This window comes from Culex pipiens, chromosome 3 (genome assembly GCF_016801865.2).
Source record: "Culex pipiens pallens isolate TS chromosome 3, TS_CPP_V2, whole genome shotgun sequence".
In the NCBI taxonomy this organism is placed as follows: Eukaryota; Metazoa; Arthropoda; class Insecta; order Diptera; family Culicidae; genus Culex; species Culex pipiens.
The window spans coordinates 153,646,519-153,664,942 of record NC_068939.1 but is presented as its reverse complement, the minus strand read 5'-3'; the positions used below and the strand labels follow the sequence as shown (position 1 = coordinate 153,664,942).

The 18,424-nt window shown below is 35.9% G+C and overlaps 1 protein-coding gene across 1 annotated transcript in view; it reads right to left on the bottom strand.

The window, feature by feature from the left end:
* LOC120416964 (zinc finger CCCH domain-containing protein 13) overlaps positions 1-18,424 on the bottom strand; it is a 226,185-nt gene that overhangs the window by 62,008 nt on the left and 145,753 nt on the right. The gene's annotated exons all lie outside the window — the stretch shown is intronic.

The window sequence follows — 18,424 nt, the reverse complement described above, 5'->3', positions numbered from 1 at the left end:
GGACTCAACACTATCTGGGTTCTGCTCGACAAACCATATCGGAGCAATTTCGCACCAAATCAAGAAGCAGAAGCCACTCTAATCGATTTTTGATTGCATTCCTCAAGCGCATTGCACTGCATCGTCAGCTATACGCTCCAGAGCAGCGCTCTGCAGGTCAATCATCAATCACACAAAAGGCTAGAAATGGGCTGCCGGTAGTCTTCCTTAACCCTCAACTGCTTAATGTGAAGTTTCAAAGCATAACCTTTGAAGAGATATTAGAACTAACCAAGACCAAAAGACATTAGGTCGCCGAGGGTTAACCCAAGGCTACTGTCTATCGCAGCAAAGGCGCTTCAAACAGCATAATTGAATGGACAAATACGAGAGTCCAAGTGCCATAGCTGCATACAGAAGCCCTTTCTGGCCCGAGATGAGCAATGTTGGAAATCACCAGTCGGTAAATATTTGTTCTACATCAACGAACTTTCCCTTTTTGTCCATCAACAACGTTACCGACTTCGATGCGTCCAACAATCGGCAGGGTGACCTTTTAGGGGCGCCAAGTATGGAATCTACCAGACCAGACAGGATAGTTCGGATTGACGTGAAGTTTGCCGTTTGGTCTAGCCAATGGAATTGTGTTGAAAGTGTGAGAAATGCGATTCAGATTTGAAATGTCGAACATTTATCACTGCACAAAAACATTGTTCGAAAATATGACGAAACTTGCAAGAACTCCCTCGTTTGGGTGTACTTTCAGCCTTTCAACTTTCAACCACAATTTGAGTTAAGTCTTCCCGATGATTTACATCCGTGTTCCATTTTAGTGCACTTCAACGCAAATGCCTTGCAGTTCGAGGGCAGCACCATGAGATCCACAGCAAGGTGAAAGGTTCGATTCCAGCTGGCAAAGGAGCAACGTTCCAATTAAATGTTGCTCACACAGCGTAAGCTTAGTCTCTAACCATTTTCCGGTGAAAACCTGCATTACTCGGGTCCGGTGTTTGAGTTTGCACAAGTTGTGTTTTAATAGGATTATGGGATCACTTTCGAGAGTGCAATTGAGTTCGATAGCGATAGGTTTGTGCCAAGCACAGGGTGAAGCTGATTAAATCCGAGAATATCAATCAGGACTGGCAAATAAGGTATCTGGCAAGTGATTGCAGGGCAAATATTGGACCAACCCGAGATTTTGAGTTTGGTCGAGTAGCATGATTAACCTGACTAGCGAATGATCTCTTTCCGAAAACGATTTGATATTATTTTGAATTTGATTACCTGGTATGAACACGTAAAAAGGCATGTCAAATGCCTGACCAACAACGACATCGAGATTACGATAAATTTGAATAACTTTTTCATTAAAATTACATAGACTGGCGTATGATGGATCTAATATAACTTGCATCAAAATAACTAAGATTTGGAATCATTAACACCTAAACTCACAAGCTAGAGAGAAGAGGAAATTTATGATTACCCCTTTTTCTTGAAGTTAAAAGTATAATAATTCCAATAAAGTACAAATATCTTGAGCTACGAGTTTTACGAACCTGAATTTGATCAATTTTATATTAATTTAACTATCTTTTCACCAATAGGGGTTTAAAATCTCCCCTGAAACGTAGAAATCATGTCGAAAAAAATTCCGGAAATTTACAAAAAAAAGGAAGTTTGCGGTAAAAAATCAAACAAATGGCTTTATCTTTAAAGTTATTGATTATCTACCTTCATTTCTTTTTTAAAAGGAATTAAAAAAAATGAACAGAGCTAAACTTTTGAAATGGTCTTAAAAAGCTTATTTTTGTTTTTCATGTTAACATTGAAATTCGGACCAATAGTTTTGGAGTAGAGGTGGGCAAAAAAAGAGCGAGCCGCTCAAAGGGCCGGTTCACGAAAAAGAGCGAGCGATTCTATTTAAAAAACGAGCCAAAAAGAGCGGCTCCTTAAAATGAGTGGTTTGGCCCACCTCTATTTCGGAGATATCGTGAGTTGAAAATTACAAGTCAATAAGGAAAAACGTTACTTAATCCACCTTAAGGTGGTTGGTGCCTTCCTCGCATTCATGTTGTATTTTAGGTGGTATTTTTAAATTAATTTAAGAGTTTAAAAAAAATATTTTTTTTTCATTTGTTTTTTTTTTAATTATTGATTTTACTTAAACAGCAATTTTCAATTCTTTTTTTTACCAACTCTTCAAAACAAAGGTGAAAAGTCTCATGAGTTATATATTTCAGTAAAAAGTTCGTGTAAATCTTTGTCGAGACAAAATGATGCAGCAACATAATTAATACAGATTTTTTCCAGAAGAGACACTGTTTAAGCAGGGGTGCCCAACCTTTTGGCCCTGCGGGCCAGATCTGATTTTTCTGAAGCAGTCGCGGGCCGTAACTAATATTTGATAAAAGTTGAAAAAGTAAACACATTTTCTATGAAAAAAACATATTTTTAGCTCCTCAAATGAGTCAAGAAATCATTTTGAGACATTTTTTAATATTTTTAAAAATATTTGCAGCGCTATTAAGCTTTTGAAAAAATCTTGATCACTGAAAAGTTGTTCTGGAAAAATACATTAGTTTTGGATTACTTATTTATTTAAAAACAAAATAGAAAATAGAAAAAACTTCAAATTTTAGTAAACAAAGTTAAAACTGAAAGAAATTTAAATATATTGTCTTTTTGTACATTTTTAGACAACAATCCAGGTTTTTTTTCATAAATTTCACTATTTTACGAAATTGATAACTTTGTTTTCTTGCACGATTTTTCAGTTTAAAAATATCGATTTAGAATTTATAAGAATTAAATTCAAACACGAAGCATGTTGTTATAATATGATAAAATATGATCTCAAGCTTATTTTTTTAATACAGACAATCAATTTATTTATTTCATATTTCATGAACAGCCCTAATGGCCGGTCATAGAACTATTTTGAAAAACCGTCGCGGGCCGGATGAAATGGCTTCACGGGCCGGATCCGGCCCGCGGGCCGTACGTTGGGCAGGCCTGGTTTAAGCGATGTGGCAACCGGGCGATACACATGCAAGGGGGTGTGGCTGCCAATCCCCCGCGTGGTCAAAAAGTCAAAAAAGCAAAAAGACCCGGCCTTTGAGGTTATGCAAAAATCACCCTTTTTTGTAGCTACAAAAAAACTTTTTCTTGGCATAACTTTAAAAGTACTTCACTAAACAGAATAAAATTTAATAGGGTCTTAGGGGACCTCAAAACGAACAGAATAAGGCGGATCCGGCCAAAATCGGTACAGCCAGTTCTGAGATAATCGTGTGGAAAAAAAATCATGTCTACACTTATCCCCACAGACATTTGTTCAGAATTTGATTCCGAGTCGATAGGTATACGTGAAGGTAAGAAGGTATTTAAGAAGTTCATTTTTCGAGTGATTTTATAGCCTTGCCTCAGTGAGGTGAGGAAGGCAAAAATGGCTGTATCTCAGAACTAATTGCCCGATATTCAATGTTACTGAGAGAAAATTAAGAATTTTCATTTCAGTTTTTTGAGAATATTTTTTTCATAAGTGCTTTTCATTCAAGTTTTTTTTAATCTCAAAATGTATACCTAAAAGTGGCTTAAACTTAAAAAACGGTTCATTTTTTCAAAAACAAAATTAAAGTACTTTTCGATTGCAAATAAATTTTGCCTGAAAAAATTGCTTCATCTATAAAGTACGTCACTTTAAAATCAACCCCCCCCCCCCCCCCTAGAGCGTGACATACTTTATGGATGCCGCCATATCTCTTGAACCAAATTAAAATAAAAAAATAAAATAAATGAATTAGTTTTGGGAATTCAACTTTTGGTCAAAAAAGTTTCTCAAAAAATTCTGATTTTTATCCATGCACAGAAAAAAATTAAATTTTGGAAAGTTGAAAATTTGGTTGTGTAAATATTACCTCTTATTTGAGTAACTTTACCTATAATATTTGTAAAAATATGAACCTGATAAAAATACATCAGTTCCTGATGTGATATTACACATTTTTTGACACAAAATTTGTAACCATACCCTGATGAATATTACCATAAGTATTTTTTGTGGAGTTTTTGTTGAAAATTTAAATTTAAGACCAATATTTGTTTTGCCCACTGATTTTTCAGGGAAAAAAATTTCAAACAGAGAAAATTTTCTCTAAAAATATTCTAAGGAGATTAATCTTTTCGTTCCTGTGACACACCAACTTAAAAAAATGTTAGACTTTTAGATGTAAATGTTAAAAAGTCTATGACTTAATAGTTAAAAAGAAATAAAAAAAAAATTTGTAGTGTTTAAATAACTCTTTTATGTTTCTTTACCGGCGACCAACGCCAACAACTAAAGACCTTTAAAAGGTAAATTTTCCATTTCATCTAATTACACGATACGTGTCAGTGGATCAAACAAGCCCTAAACCCATAATGTCCGTTAATTGAAAACCCAACTCAAGCGCATTTAACCCGATTCAGCACGCCACCGCCAGGTTGCTACACCTGTGCGTGGTCGGCCCGAGTTTTTTTTTCAACGAAACCCAAAAAGAAAAAAAGGCCCCACTCAGTGTCGATAGCATAAAGATAGCCGGAGAAAAAGATGTTAAAAAAAGCGTACAATAAAAATTAGCTACAGTTATTTCAATTTTCTTTTTTTTTTTTTGAAAATGCTTTTTCGCGCTTTTCTACCGAGCAGGCTTGTGCGCCACTAGAATTGCTGCGCCTCTCTTGATTGAAATATGATGGAAGCAATTAATCTTGGCACCCACCGCCGGGGCGAGGCAACCAATGGGTGGTGGTGGCAGCCGGGGCGGAACTAAGTTATGCTCTAAGCTGGCTTAACTGCCCCCTGATTAACACTCAAACGCTCGGGTAGTCATTTGACCCCTATTTTTTTCTTAGAAATCCCATAACTTTTGATAGAATTGACCAATTTGGATGCTTTTGGTTGCAAAAGATCCAGATTTGTCTATATTTTGAACTGCCAGATGGGGGATAAATGTGGTCCATTTTTACCGGAGATATTCCGGATTCTGTTGGGGTACCTCGGCCCTCCTATATGGGTATTTGGCCAATATAATAAAAACTTTTCAACAGAAAAATTTCGGAAATGATGCAAAACTACAAGGCATCATACTAATGCATCATCCTGCAAAAATAATTGACATGGTTAAGTCCTACGGGGCAGCGGAGCCGGTTCCAGTTGGGCAACAATTGACATCAGCTCAGTGAACCGTTTCCGGATAGAACCTGTTCCGGTGCCCGAAGGTCTTCAGCATGTCATGTATCTATGCAGGATGATGTTTTAGGATGATTCCTTGAAGTTTTGCATCATTTCCGATTTTATTCTGTTGAAAAGTTTTTATTATATTGGCCAAATATCCATTTAGGAGGGCCGAGGTACCCCAACAGAATCCGGAATATCTCCGGTAAAAATGGACCACATTTGTCCTCCGTCTGACAGTTGAAAATATAGACAAATCTGGATCTTTTGCACCTGGAAGCATCCCAATTGGTCAATTCTATCAAAAGTTATGAGATTTTAAAGAAAAAAAATAGGGGTCAAATGACTACCCGAGCGTTTGAGTGTTAAGAAGAAGGGGAAGTAAAGGGGGGTGCCAAAGCATTAAATTTAATGAAAAGCGTTATTTTTTTGGCGGGGCACGTGCCCAATTGAAGTTGGTTAATTTCTTCATTATTTCGATTGTGTTATAATATTTGCAAAAATTTAAAGAATCATAACACTGGGCAGCTAAAATCTGAAGGTTTCATTTTTACGACGTCGTGTGTCTCAAAAGACCCACTAAACTCAGTGTTACACAGTTTTTACCTTTGCAAACCGCTCAGCGAAAAAGGTCGCCTAACCTTAAGTCAGTCAGTTGTCGTCGTCGTGATCTAGGCGAGAGTTGCGTAATTGACGTCGGTCGAACGAGATTCGGCGTGTCTCTTGGAGTCACCACCCTTGAACGGGGTCCTAAAAGTAAAGTACGACGAATCTGTACCAGTGAGGTGACCACACCGTAATTACTTTTTGGTCTAGATTTGGGGCGGTATTTTCATGGTTTGACGTTGGGCGCCGAAACTGAAATCGTAAGCGGTGAAATCAGAAGTAAGGCCGTTGCGAATGTTGTCATGAGGAGAGAAAAGAGGTTAAATTCGGGATTATTTGAAATTTTTTTAAACTTCCGAATTTTGATTTGTATTGGTAAAAAATAAAATTAGACTTCAGTTTTCAAGATGTCTTAAATCATGAAAACTGGGAAGGGGTGCATCTTCAGAAAAAAATGTGTAATTTTACCTCTGAAAATGTATATTTAATCACTTTTCTGGTGCAATGTCACTTTTTCAGTCTAAATTGAGGTAAAATTACATAATAAAAGAGGTAATATTCAACCTTCCAAATTTACACCAATTGCAATTTTATGTGATTTTACACTCTGAAATATGTAGCCCATCAATATGGGAAATCTACATGACCGAAATGTCAAACTGATATATGTGTTTATCCTTCCAACTTTTCATCGGGGCCTAATGGCCGAGTGGGCTAAGGCGCCAGTCCTCACTATTGTTGCTGGGTTTGAATCCCGTCGGTTGCAACTTTTTTTATATGTTTGCAAAAATTGTAGATGCACTGTGTAATATTAAGTGTTTATTTTGTCGAACGTGATGTGCATGCTTTTGCATGCGATTTTACCATCGGATTTTTGCTGTGTATTCAAAACATTCCAAGTGACTCTGAAAAAGGCCAACTTTCCCATTTCGAAACAATTTCCAGAAACGATGCACCACTCTCACATCATCCCAACTGCATTCGTTGAATATTCTGGTCTGCGACTGTCACTGGCACGCACTCCTCCAGACAGATATTTCGGCAGACATTTCTGGAACCGCTGCCATGAAATGGTTTTGCCAAAATTCCTTCGCCAAGTTGCGCCGACTTCCTTCCCCGAAATAGGGCGCCACCCAACAGCTGCACTGCAATAACATGCATAATGTCGTACAGAAGTTTCGCCGAAAAGCTCTCAAGGTGGGGGTGCTGCCGGCATTGCAATGTTAAGAAAATATTTGCCTTTCCTGTCCCGCCCTGCGTAGATCTGTGTGTTGAGCCTCTTCCCCGGAAGCTGCCGGGGAAACAGTCTGAGTTTGGCTGTCGGAATTGCCCCGGAGCACCGCATCGGTTTGACGTAGTTCGGACGGAATGCTGACGTTTGCAGAAGCCGAGAAACGAGATTTCTGCGTCCGTAAGAAGTTCAAGTTGTAGAGCGAATAAAACTTTACGGCAATAACCGGAAGGTAGTTCCCTGCCAAGGTGGCTGGCGTGATAGTTGTGGGAGTTGCTCTGCCGGGAAACTTTTCCCATTCTCCGTTCAGAGCCTCGGTCGGATTCTGGGCAGGCAGAAGTAACAGGTAGCGCTGAGGCCCTAGGTGCTGCGATTATATCGTAGATTGGTGCAATTTTACCGACAGGATATTCGAAAACTTTGGCGGTGGGTTGAGTAAGGGACGGCGATACATTTTAGTTCGAAATGGGACAGAACTTTGTTCATTTCCATCGAGGGATTATTGGGGTTTGCGGCACTGTTGCACTTCTAGAAAGTTGGGTTTTGATTTGAAGTTTATCTTTTTTAATTTATTCAAAACATTCCGTTTGGGTTGGGTTAGATAAACAATCTTCTTGTAGGAAAAAGATGATGTTATTTGATTCGCCCTTTCTACCTTGGTCTTGTGCTTGGTCTTGGTCTTGGTCTTGGTCTTGGTCTTGGTCTTGGTCTTGGTCTTGGTCTTGGTCTTGGTCTTGGTCTTGGTCTTGGTCTTGGTCTTGGTCTTGGTCTTGGTCTTGGTCTTGGTCTTGGTCTTGGTCTTGGTCTTGGTCTTGGTCTTGGTCTTGGTCTTGTCTTGTCTTGTCATATATCTGTTCAAAATCCCATTCCAACAAAAAAAGAGAACAACAGTGCTATTTCACTCTATTTAGAGCCACATGAGAGAGAGAGAGAGTTGCATCAGTGTTGCCATCATCGACCCAGCTCGTGTTGCACAAGTTTTCGGTTTCATTTGCCGTTTGCTAATCTAGTTTCGATCATTTCGGGGGGAGGCTTACCTTCTGATGGTTAAATTTTCCGACCAAAGCAATTTGCTGCTACCTCTACCTGCTCCAAAGAGGAGCTTTTTGTGTGCCGTAAGAGAGAGCACATTTTGTATTATTCAATTTCACGTCTCAATCGCCGACGACGCCGGAGCGGCTTTAGTTGGTTGCATTAGGATTAAAGATCGAAACGATTTCGGCACAGCCAGCATCGGTGGAGCTCAATTTCAATTTTTAAGGCTAAGTGGAAACAATTTTGGAATGTGCCTTGCCATAACATCAGAAATGTGGAACTTCCATAGCTTCGAAAATTGGCAAAATATTTGCATTTCCCGCCAGGATTGCCGTCTCCCAGCAACTATACTTCATTGCTCATGATTCAAAGCACATCAAAATTGGATTTTGCAAAATAATCACATATCTCGTACCCATGAGATCGCAAATATATAAATTCCGATTCAAAAGGGGACAGACAGCATGAAAAGTGTTCATCGAAACGATTGGCATATGCTCGATGCTGTTAGTACCGATACATGATTCTTTTTGAGAATTTTACACCCCAAACCGTATGCAGATAAAATCCCCCACCCAAAAATTGCTTCCTTTTTGCCTTGGGAAAGCTTTTTAGCACTTTAATCCATGTCTTTACACCGAATGATGGTACGTGTGGAGTAGGGTGCCCAGAAAAAATGACCCCCTGCTCCACAAGTGGAAAACGGTTTTTCGGGTTATTTTAAGCATCTGTGTAAATTATGAGTGAAATTGGTTGAGATTAACCCATTGATACCCGAGCCCAAAGTTGGCAAAAAAAATGTTTTTCATACAAAAATGACTTTTTTAAATCGCTAATAACTTTTCAGGATCGAGTTTTACAGCTATGGTATGTTCTACAAAGTTGTAGAGCATAAAATTTTCAATAAGAATCTCACTTTTTAGAATATTTGGATGGAAGTAGCGCACCGTGCAGACCAAACCGTAAGAAACTTGGGTTTTCCATACATTTTTTTGATTTTTCCCATACAAACTTCACCTCCGAGTATCAATGGGTAAATGATGACCGATTTTGCTCATATTTGGCCCAGAGTCCTAAAATAGCTCAAGGAACAATATTCAGCTTGTGGAGCAAGGTTTTGAGAAAAAGTCCCATATTCTGGGCACCCTAGTGTGGAGCCAGTTTTTGGCAAAGTATCTAATTTCAGAAACGCTTCTGAAAGTTGTAAAAGTTGAGTTGGAAACTGGTTCGTATCCCCTATACGGTTGAAAGCAAAAAGAACCATAATATTTACGGTCGCTCTTTACTACGTAAATATTTGGCACTCTTTACGTGTGGTTTGAACCCTCGTCACAAACTTGACGCTTTAAATTGATTTTTTTTTTTTCAATTAAGTTTAAATAAAACTTTTTTTTACTTAATATTTAAAAAAAAAAGTTTATTTATTTTGTGAAACATTTTTGTTGAATCAAGAAATAATGCAAGGTTTTCCAAAAAAATAGATTCGCCAACAAAACACAAACACTATTTTTTATTTTTTTTGACTTCAACACATGCTAAGTTGAGGGTTAACTCTCATAGGGTTGGGCAATTCGTGCGTATTGAACGAAGTTTTCAATATTACTGTTTCGAAGAAAGCATTCCTCCCACTACTCGGCAGTCAAATGGTACACTCAAACCCCGATGGTTTGACACCAACTGTTGTCAAACGAACGGGGTCACGTTTCAGTTTGACATCCCTTTTACACGGAGTTCACACACACTACCAAACGTTTGTTTTGATAGTGTGTGTGAGCGCTGTGTAAAAAGCGACAGTTCGTCACTTTTTAGTTTGACCAACCAACGGGGTACAAACTAAAAAAGTGTCAAACGAAAAAGTGACCAACCACCGGGGGTTGAGTGTACGTTTTTCCCCTCGAAGCTTTTCACACATCTTCCTCAACATGCAAAATTCACGGAAAACTGTCACCCCAGCCAATCCCATTTTAAATTTTTCACCCTAAGTAACGTAATATTGTCAAATTACTGAGGGAGCTCATAAATTTTCCACGCACTCTTCCTTCGCGAATCATCTTCATGGCATTCCCTCCAAAAAAGAAAAAAAATGGAAAAAAATCGCGAAAATTTGTGGAAAATTGCCAGCAAGTTTACTTAGGGGAAACAAACCCGCCTTTTCTCCGAAGCTGGGAAATTTGGCGAAAATGCGATAAATCCGCTCTCATTTCTGGTCCAATACCAGCCTGCCGGGCCCATAAATCTTGACGGCGGGTTCTCTCACAGCCTCGTAAGCGGGGCCGTAGAGTTGAGGCCCCGGTGAAGGGATTTATCACTTTATTATTATTATTTCACTCGAAGGCATTCGACGCTAAACAACTGTTGTAGCTCCCCGTGTGGAAGTGTAACCTTCACGGTTGAGTCGAAAGACTACTCCTGCTCAGAGAGAGAGAGAGAGGGAAAACGAAACTTGAAGTAATGAATGATTGCGCCCGATGTAGGACCGGGGCGAGGGGCCTTAATTTGATATACTTTCACATGACTGTTGTGGTGGCGAGGGAAAAGGAGAGAGAGGAAGGGTGTTTAAGTAATGGGTCAAATTGTGACGTGAGGGGATTAAGTTTGTGTTTTTATGTGATTTGCGACATAAGCTTAAATCTGTTTTTCCTTTTATTGCCAATGATTTGGCAAACTTTCATTTGATTACTGTGACAACTGTTAGAAACGAAACGAAATCGAGTTGAACAAAAAAAAATCTCATAGATTGTGTAATTGCATTAAACGTAGTTACTACCCAACAACTACAACATTTTTTTTAACCTTTCTAAAAAGGTGACCTTACATGATAAAACTCTTAACAAATTATCAATATTATTTAAAAGAAATTGTAAAAGCAATTGTGTCACTATCTTTCAACACACTTTGATGAAGTTAGGGCTTACCATTACCATGATTGTAACCAGGATATTCTTTTAATTACCTGAAATGAAAAAAAAATACATAAGCTTTTATGAAACAAAACAAATATATTTTGCTAGAAGGCATATCCTGTACGTCAAGTATAGTGGTTTAGAGGTTTACAAAATATTGATGGCTTTAAAATAATGTTTAGAGCGTCCAAATTCCCGAGAATTCCCGGGATTTCCCGTAAAAAAACTCAAGATTTATTTCTTTAAATAGTAATTTCTAAAGCAACATGAAATAGATCTTAGGCCCCCCCCTCCCCCCTTTAAATCGGTACGAAAAGGAGACAAAACATTTTTATATTTACAAAAAAAATTGGCCAGAGTCGAGAGACATAAAGTTCAAAAATATTTGCAATGGTCTTACTTCATGAAAATAAACTACTCTCTGGCTGTCGATCTTCTCGATATCAATATTGCTCCAGCTGTCGATAATTTTTACTGTCTCTTCAAATAGATTGCTTAGATTTTTAGTTCTATAATTTGATAACTCCCGCTCTCGACGGTCCCTTCAATATTGACTACGAGAGAGTCTACTATATTACAATTCCGGTAAACATTTTTTTTAAGAATGATTAGATAAAGAATAAGGAATATTTAAAAAAAAATGAGATTGATTAAGATTTTGTTACTATGATCATAGAAGATGAAAATAGAATTGGTACCATTAACTTTTTCAAATAGGTTATTGCAAGAAGAATTACTTCAATTCAACCTGTGCTGAGCAATCAGCACATATACATGACGAAATCCAGTCTGCAACCCGCTAAGATCACCATCTCGATGTGAATGCGAAGAATTATTTCAATTCGTTCAATTCCTTGCTTTCAAGAAATTGCAATTTGAAGTAAAACAATTATGAGGCACAATTAAACATAGATAAAAAAAATAAAAGTCATAGTAAAATGATGTCAATTTATCGTATAATTTAAGTCATGTTTTGTGCTATGATAAAAAACGCTCAACCGAAGTCGATTAAATACCTGAAAACCATGTGGCAAAACCATAAAAAAAAATCATTAAAAAACTACACTTTGTATTGTTTGAGGGGTGCCCAAAAACACCACACATGTTTTAAAAACTTAGAAGTAAAACAAACACGAGAAGTTAGATTTTTAAGGAAAAACTGAAAAGCTTAACCTATATTTTCTAGAACAGAAACTAGTATGACTTGTGATTTATTTGTTATGAAATACTTAATATCGGCATGATTTTTTTCGTTTCACCTTAATGCGTCAAACCATACTCTCTCAAACTGGTCAAAAAGACAAATTTTAACGAAAAAAAAATTATTACTGAAAAAAAATATACTTACTGTCCAAACACTTTGATGAAAAAATACTTCTCACTAAAAAAAAACAGAGATCATTTTTTTCAAAGTTGTTTGTATTTTTCGCAAATGTTATATGGTTAGGTTAGTGAATTTTCACGATTTCACGGACAGCGTGAAATTCGTGAAATTTGAAAATTTCCGTGAAATTCCGTGAAATTTAACAATTTTCTCAAATCAATTCTTTAAAATAATTACAAAATCAATATTTCATTCATTAATGACTTTTTAAGTAAATTTTATTAGTTTTTAATTGAAAAGTGTGATATGAACCATTTGAAAAATTGTTAGCAAAACCTACATTAACATAAAATTGATAGAACATTTACTAAGAAGTGAATGCAGTGAAAACTTAAATGGTGTTAACAAAAATCAGTCAAAGAAAAAAATATACGCATTTTTTTTTTATAAATTCTGTATTTTTCAACCGAAACTTGTTAAATTTTATTTTATTGTGTTTTTTTTTTCAGAAATCAATTAATAGCAAACATTCTTGTAAAAGTAACATCAAGTGGAAAAAGTCGTCTTTCCCTTTTCCTCCGGTCAATGATTTAACCGGAGGAGCGAAAAAAAATAGATTGAAAAATTAGATTTCATCAGAGTAAAAAAAAAATATTGAGTAAAAAGATTGCTATTTACTAGATAATCTAAAATAAGTTTATCAATTTCACTTAGGAAACTAACTCAATTTAGCGATATTTTGTGTGTTTATTTATTTATTCGAAGAACTTAAGACATCTGTCTTTTCTGTTCACGCCATGACCCGTAAAAACATTTTAATCATTATTTAATTTGATATTTGAAACATATAATTTTATAAGAAATTAAAAGAGTCATGTTTGGTTTATTCAAAATTAAATTAATATTTATTTGTTAGTAAAGATAAAAATCTTTAAAGTCACCTTTTAAGAACATTTCACCTGTTTAATTTTCACGATATTTGATTATTTGCGTGAATGGCTTCCGTGGAAATTAAAAAAATGCTTGTTTTCTGTTCGGATTTTTATTAACATTTCAAAGATTTCGTTACAGGTTAAATTATTTTTGCCTATTGATTTTAAATTTTGTTTTTGAAAAGTGAGATGAAAGCTCAAAAAATCTTTTCAACTGGGCAAAATGTCGCAAAAAAAGTAATTTTAATTGTTAGTTTATTTTGTTGAATTTGGATTTGACATGAAATTCAATAAAATGTAAAGGATAAAATAGCAGCAAATCAGCGAAAACTGTTAAGCTACACCCAAAGGAAAAATATAGCTCAAAATCTGCAACAGTGGATTTGCTGCAGAAAATGTCACAATTTATAACAGTTTTTGCAGTAAGCCCGTAGATCATTTTTGCCCGCGTGTACACATTACAGCGATCTGCAGTTCTCACCAACACATATAATGCTGGCCCGTCCCCGAGCAACACTCCAAAGAGAAGAATATGTTGATGCTCTCTCACTCTCATTTCATCAAGCGTCCATTACGCGGTGGTAGCGTGTCAGATCAATAATCAAGAAGTTGGTAGTGCAATCCTCGTTCTGATAAGGGGTTTTTTCGTGAAATACAACCAAAAAGCCGTCGGTAATGTCGATAATTGTCGGTAACGGGCCAAAATGTCATACCCCTATTTCGCAAAAAATGCATGAGGACAGATTTTATGCAGAATCTGATATACTTTCATGCCACCATGCATCACAATCATGCGACCGCCGGTTGGGTGTATATTAATAGCTCAATAAATGGCTTTACGTGGATTGTCACGTTCAAATAAAGTTATGATTTTTAAAGGTTATTGAAATCAAGCATGAAAAGTAGTTTCTGAGATAGTTATTTTAATATTTTCCACGTTCCGCGAAATTCCCGTGAAATTTGGTGTTTTAAAGTTAAGGTCCCCGTGAAATTTGCAATTTTTGAGCGTGAAAAATCACTTAGCCTAGTTATATGTCACAAACATCGCTAAAAAAATCAATAAAATTTTCAATCAACTCAACTCACACCATTTGCAAATCCCTGATACTTTAAGGTTAGAGGTTTTAAGGTTTATATAATCGGAACAACAACAAAAATTTTGGAAAGTGACAATTAATCATTAAACATACTGCATTGACACTAAAATCAATCTCAATAAAATTACGGTTCATCGATACCGCTTACAAGTCGTGAAAACCTGAGGAAACACCATAAACATTGCGTTTCACTCTCCAGGCATAATTATCGCATCGTTAAATCCATCACTATCGTGATCGGCACTACTAAAGGCAGCCTCCTTCCTCTCATTATCACACGAGAAATGGAAACCAACCGCTCGAGAGCGAGGACATAAATTGGACAAATATGGCAATGAAATTACTGTCACTGCTGTAGGAGTACTACGCACATACAAGTGGCTAATAACGCTAATAACTGCCATCAGTAAAGGTTTTTTTTTTATGATTTTGAACGGTGCGTTTCTTTCCTTCCCGGATTGAAGGAAGACTTGTTTTATGGGCGGAATTCTGTCGTTGGCAAATCGGATTCAAGACGTGTACTTTTGGGGCAATTAAAGGAAACTTCTTCGTCTTTCGGAAATCACCGCCGGCTTTTGATTGTTCGTTACGATTTTTTGTAGGTATTTTAACCCTTGATTAACCCATCTTAATTCGAAAATTTATGTTTTTCCTTTAAATGTTAAAATTCTGACAATATTTGCTCAAAATGAGATGTAATGAAATTACGAAGTTAACATTAAGGGTTAGCCAAGTCTCGCAAAAGATACCCCCTCTTAACGATGTGTACACAAAGGCTCGTAAAATTATGAAAAACATCCACCGTCATCCCGTGGTCCCATAAAATTCGTCTGTCATCCTTGGTAATGACAATTATTACTGCCATTAATCCCCTCAAAGTCGGCAAAAAAAACCCAACAGAAAATAAATCTCAAACATTTTACCCGGGAAAACCCTTTTCAAGGAAAAGGCAACGAAATCTGACGAAAAGTGGTAAAAACACTGATTTTTCCCGGCGTTCGATGAAAATCTTGGAAGCAGCTTTTCGCCGTCACGATGGAAAATCCTATCCACAAGAAACTCCCAGCATCCCGGGAAAAGGAAAGCGTGCGGGCAGGTCTTGATAATTTATTCAGGGCGCTAATAAAAAGTAATAATCGCGTTAATCGGGTGCAAGTGGTGTGGTGCTCCGGTGTTGGTTAGTGGGTGATTATGGCGAAGGTTTTCCACGCTCTTTCCAGTACTAATAGTCACTATCGATTAAATGAGTGTGAGTTACGATGTGATAAAGGAGCTAATTGATAGGTAAGGGACTTTTCTCTGCAAAATTATTTTACATTTCCTATTTTTGAGAGATCTTTTGTAAACATTTCAACTTGTCAATTGTCAAAGAAACCAAATTTGCAACATTGTTCAGCAACAATCGCCAATTAATCGTTTCTCAAACTGCCAATTCAACGCACGTCATCTAAGTCCCTCCTCCATTGACAGGTCCTTGAAGCACACAAACTCTCGGTTTAGCTTTTTTTTCTCACGCCTCACACCTGAAATCACGGGTCACATCCATAACTCATGATCACACTTCTCTGGGCGTGCGCTCGCGACAAACAAAGAGATGAAGATGGAGAAGATGAGATGAGCGCGCGGTTCGGACAATCGATCATTCACGGCGGCGGCCCCGAAAAGCACTTGTCATTCGGACGAATGCGGCCGACATGTACGGCGAAATTTGGTGTGCCCAACAGTCGTCTACATGTCTCGGACGGAAATTTGGCAGCCCAGGAGCACAATAAAAAAACAACTTGCATTTTTTATCTTGAAGATAAATTTTATTTGAAAAAAGACGCGTGAAAAATCAAAATAATTTTTCTTTGGAACTTAATTCATAACTCAAATGTTTTTTAGTGTAAACCCTAAATGCCAGAGACCACGCACGTAAGTGATAAAAATCTCGACACTTTGGGACACACTGCAGTGTCACGTATTGACCTCTGAGGTGGAGTAGATGAAGAATGTATGAATCTTGCGTAAATTTAAAGCCGACAAAATATTTAACATACTGTGGGTAGAAATCCTGTTAGCAAATTCGGTAACTGTGTGTTGTCGAATTTGTAAACATTGAAATGCTTCCAAAATCGTAAACATTTTTTCCTATTTTGGAAACAATGTTTTCGATTTTGAAACCATTTGCAGAAAAATTGAAAAAAAAACTGTTGACAGTTTTTTAAACTTTTCACTGTTTTCAAATTTGACAACGTGCTGACAGATACAGTATGTAAAAAAAGTATTTACACCCCTTGGGCACTATGCACATATTATGATGAAAGGGTGTAGCCCATTTGGCATAATGGACACTTGGCATAACGGGTTTTCAAGAAGGACGTTTGGCATAATGAACGTTTGGCATAATTGATCCAAGACATCAGGGACGTTTGACATAATGGACGTTTGGCATAACTCGTTCAAAAACCATCAAGAACGATTGGCATAATTATTACTGTTTTTTTTTTTGTTTTTTTTATAAGTATTCCTCATTTATACAAATGTAAATTTATTGTTTTTTACCTTTTTTGTATTACTATAAGAGATCATCATTTGTTTCGAAAAATTAGGTATCTCTATATTTTTTCCACAATAGTAAATTGTTTCCTTTTTGAATAATTCACAATAAAGCATTTTAATGAAGTCTTCATACTTTTATTTAAAATTTAGTTTAAAGAAGGAAATATCTCTTGTAAGCTTAACATTTTTCCTCTTTCAGTATAATTAGCATTTATATTTTTTATGATATTTTCCCTTCTTTAATATGAATTTCAACTTAAAGATGAGAAAACCCCTTCAAATCAACGACAATGGAGACAATATTGCTTTTCTTTATATTTTGCAATTGAGTTTTTTTTTGCAATTTTCCCTTCTTTTTTTATATTCAACTTGAAGAAGAGAAATTCTCTTATAGATGTTCTCTTTAAACATTTCTATCACTTCTGCAATTTTTTCTCTGCTGGTTTATTTTTTCACAATAAAATTGTTTACGCAAGTTCCCTTCTTTTATTTATTCAAAATCAATCTTAAAGACGGGACAATTTAAAAAAATAAAAGCAAGTTAAATTGATTTTTTGAATAGCTGTAGGTGAAAAACATAAAAAATAACGCGATTGTCAAACATTTAAAGAGTAGCAAAATGTTAATCTTAAAAGAGACTTTTCCTTCTATAAGTTCTGTAAGTTTCCTTCTTTAAGTTCAATAAGTTAAAAGAAGGGAAAGTTTCATAAACAAACTCAATTTTCAAATATTCAAAAAGTTTTTTTTTCTTAGAGATCTCGGGTGAGTTTTCAAAAAGCCGTAAGAGCCAGTGTGACCTCCGACACTAATTTTCATTTTTCTCCAAATTGAAACAAAATTTCATCTATCTTTAACTTTGAGCACTTGAAGATGAACAATCTGAAGCATTTTAGAAATTGTTTTTTTCGTAAATCGGTCGAGTACCGATGCAAAAAGGGCTTTGTTTATCAATGGCTCTTACGTATTTTTGAAAACTAATCCGAGAGATGTTCCCTTCTAAAATTTAAAATTAAAATAAAAGAAGAGTAAATTTCATAACAACTCATTTGCCAAATATTTTAAGAAAGAAAATAGCATAAAAAACAATAATTGCAAAATATTGAAGAAAAAAACAAACTGCACAGCTTTTGAATGATTTTGCCTTCTTTAAGTTTTAAAATAAGAGAAGAGAAAATTGCTTTAAAAAACTTATTGCATTTCTTTAAAGAAGAGCAAAATGCAGATACATTATTTAGGTTGAATTTAAAAAAGAAGGGAAAAGGGAAAATAGTAAAAAATCTTTATTGCAAAATATTTAAAGACTGGCAAAACTTACATCACTTTGTTAGGTTGAATTTAAAATAAAATAAGGAAAAATTCAATACAAAAAACAAGCAGCAAAGTATTTCAAAGGAGAAATATCTTGATATTATATAAACTATTTTTAAATACAATTTTAAGTAAATTTATGAAAAATTGCATTTTAAAGCTTTTTCAAGAAATATTCAAAAAAGGGTAAAAATTACATCTATTGGGAAAAAATGACAAAGATACTTGATTTCTTGAAAAAAAAAACATTTTT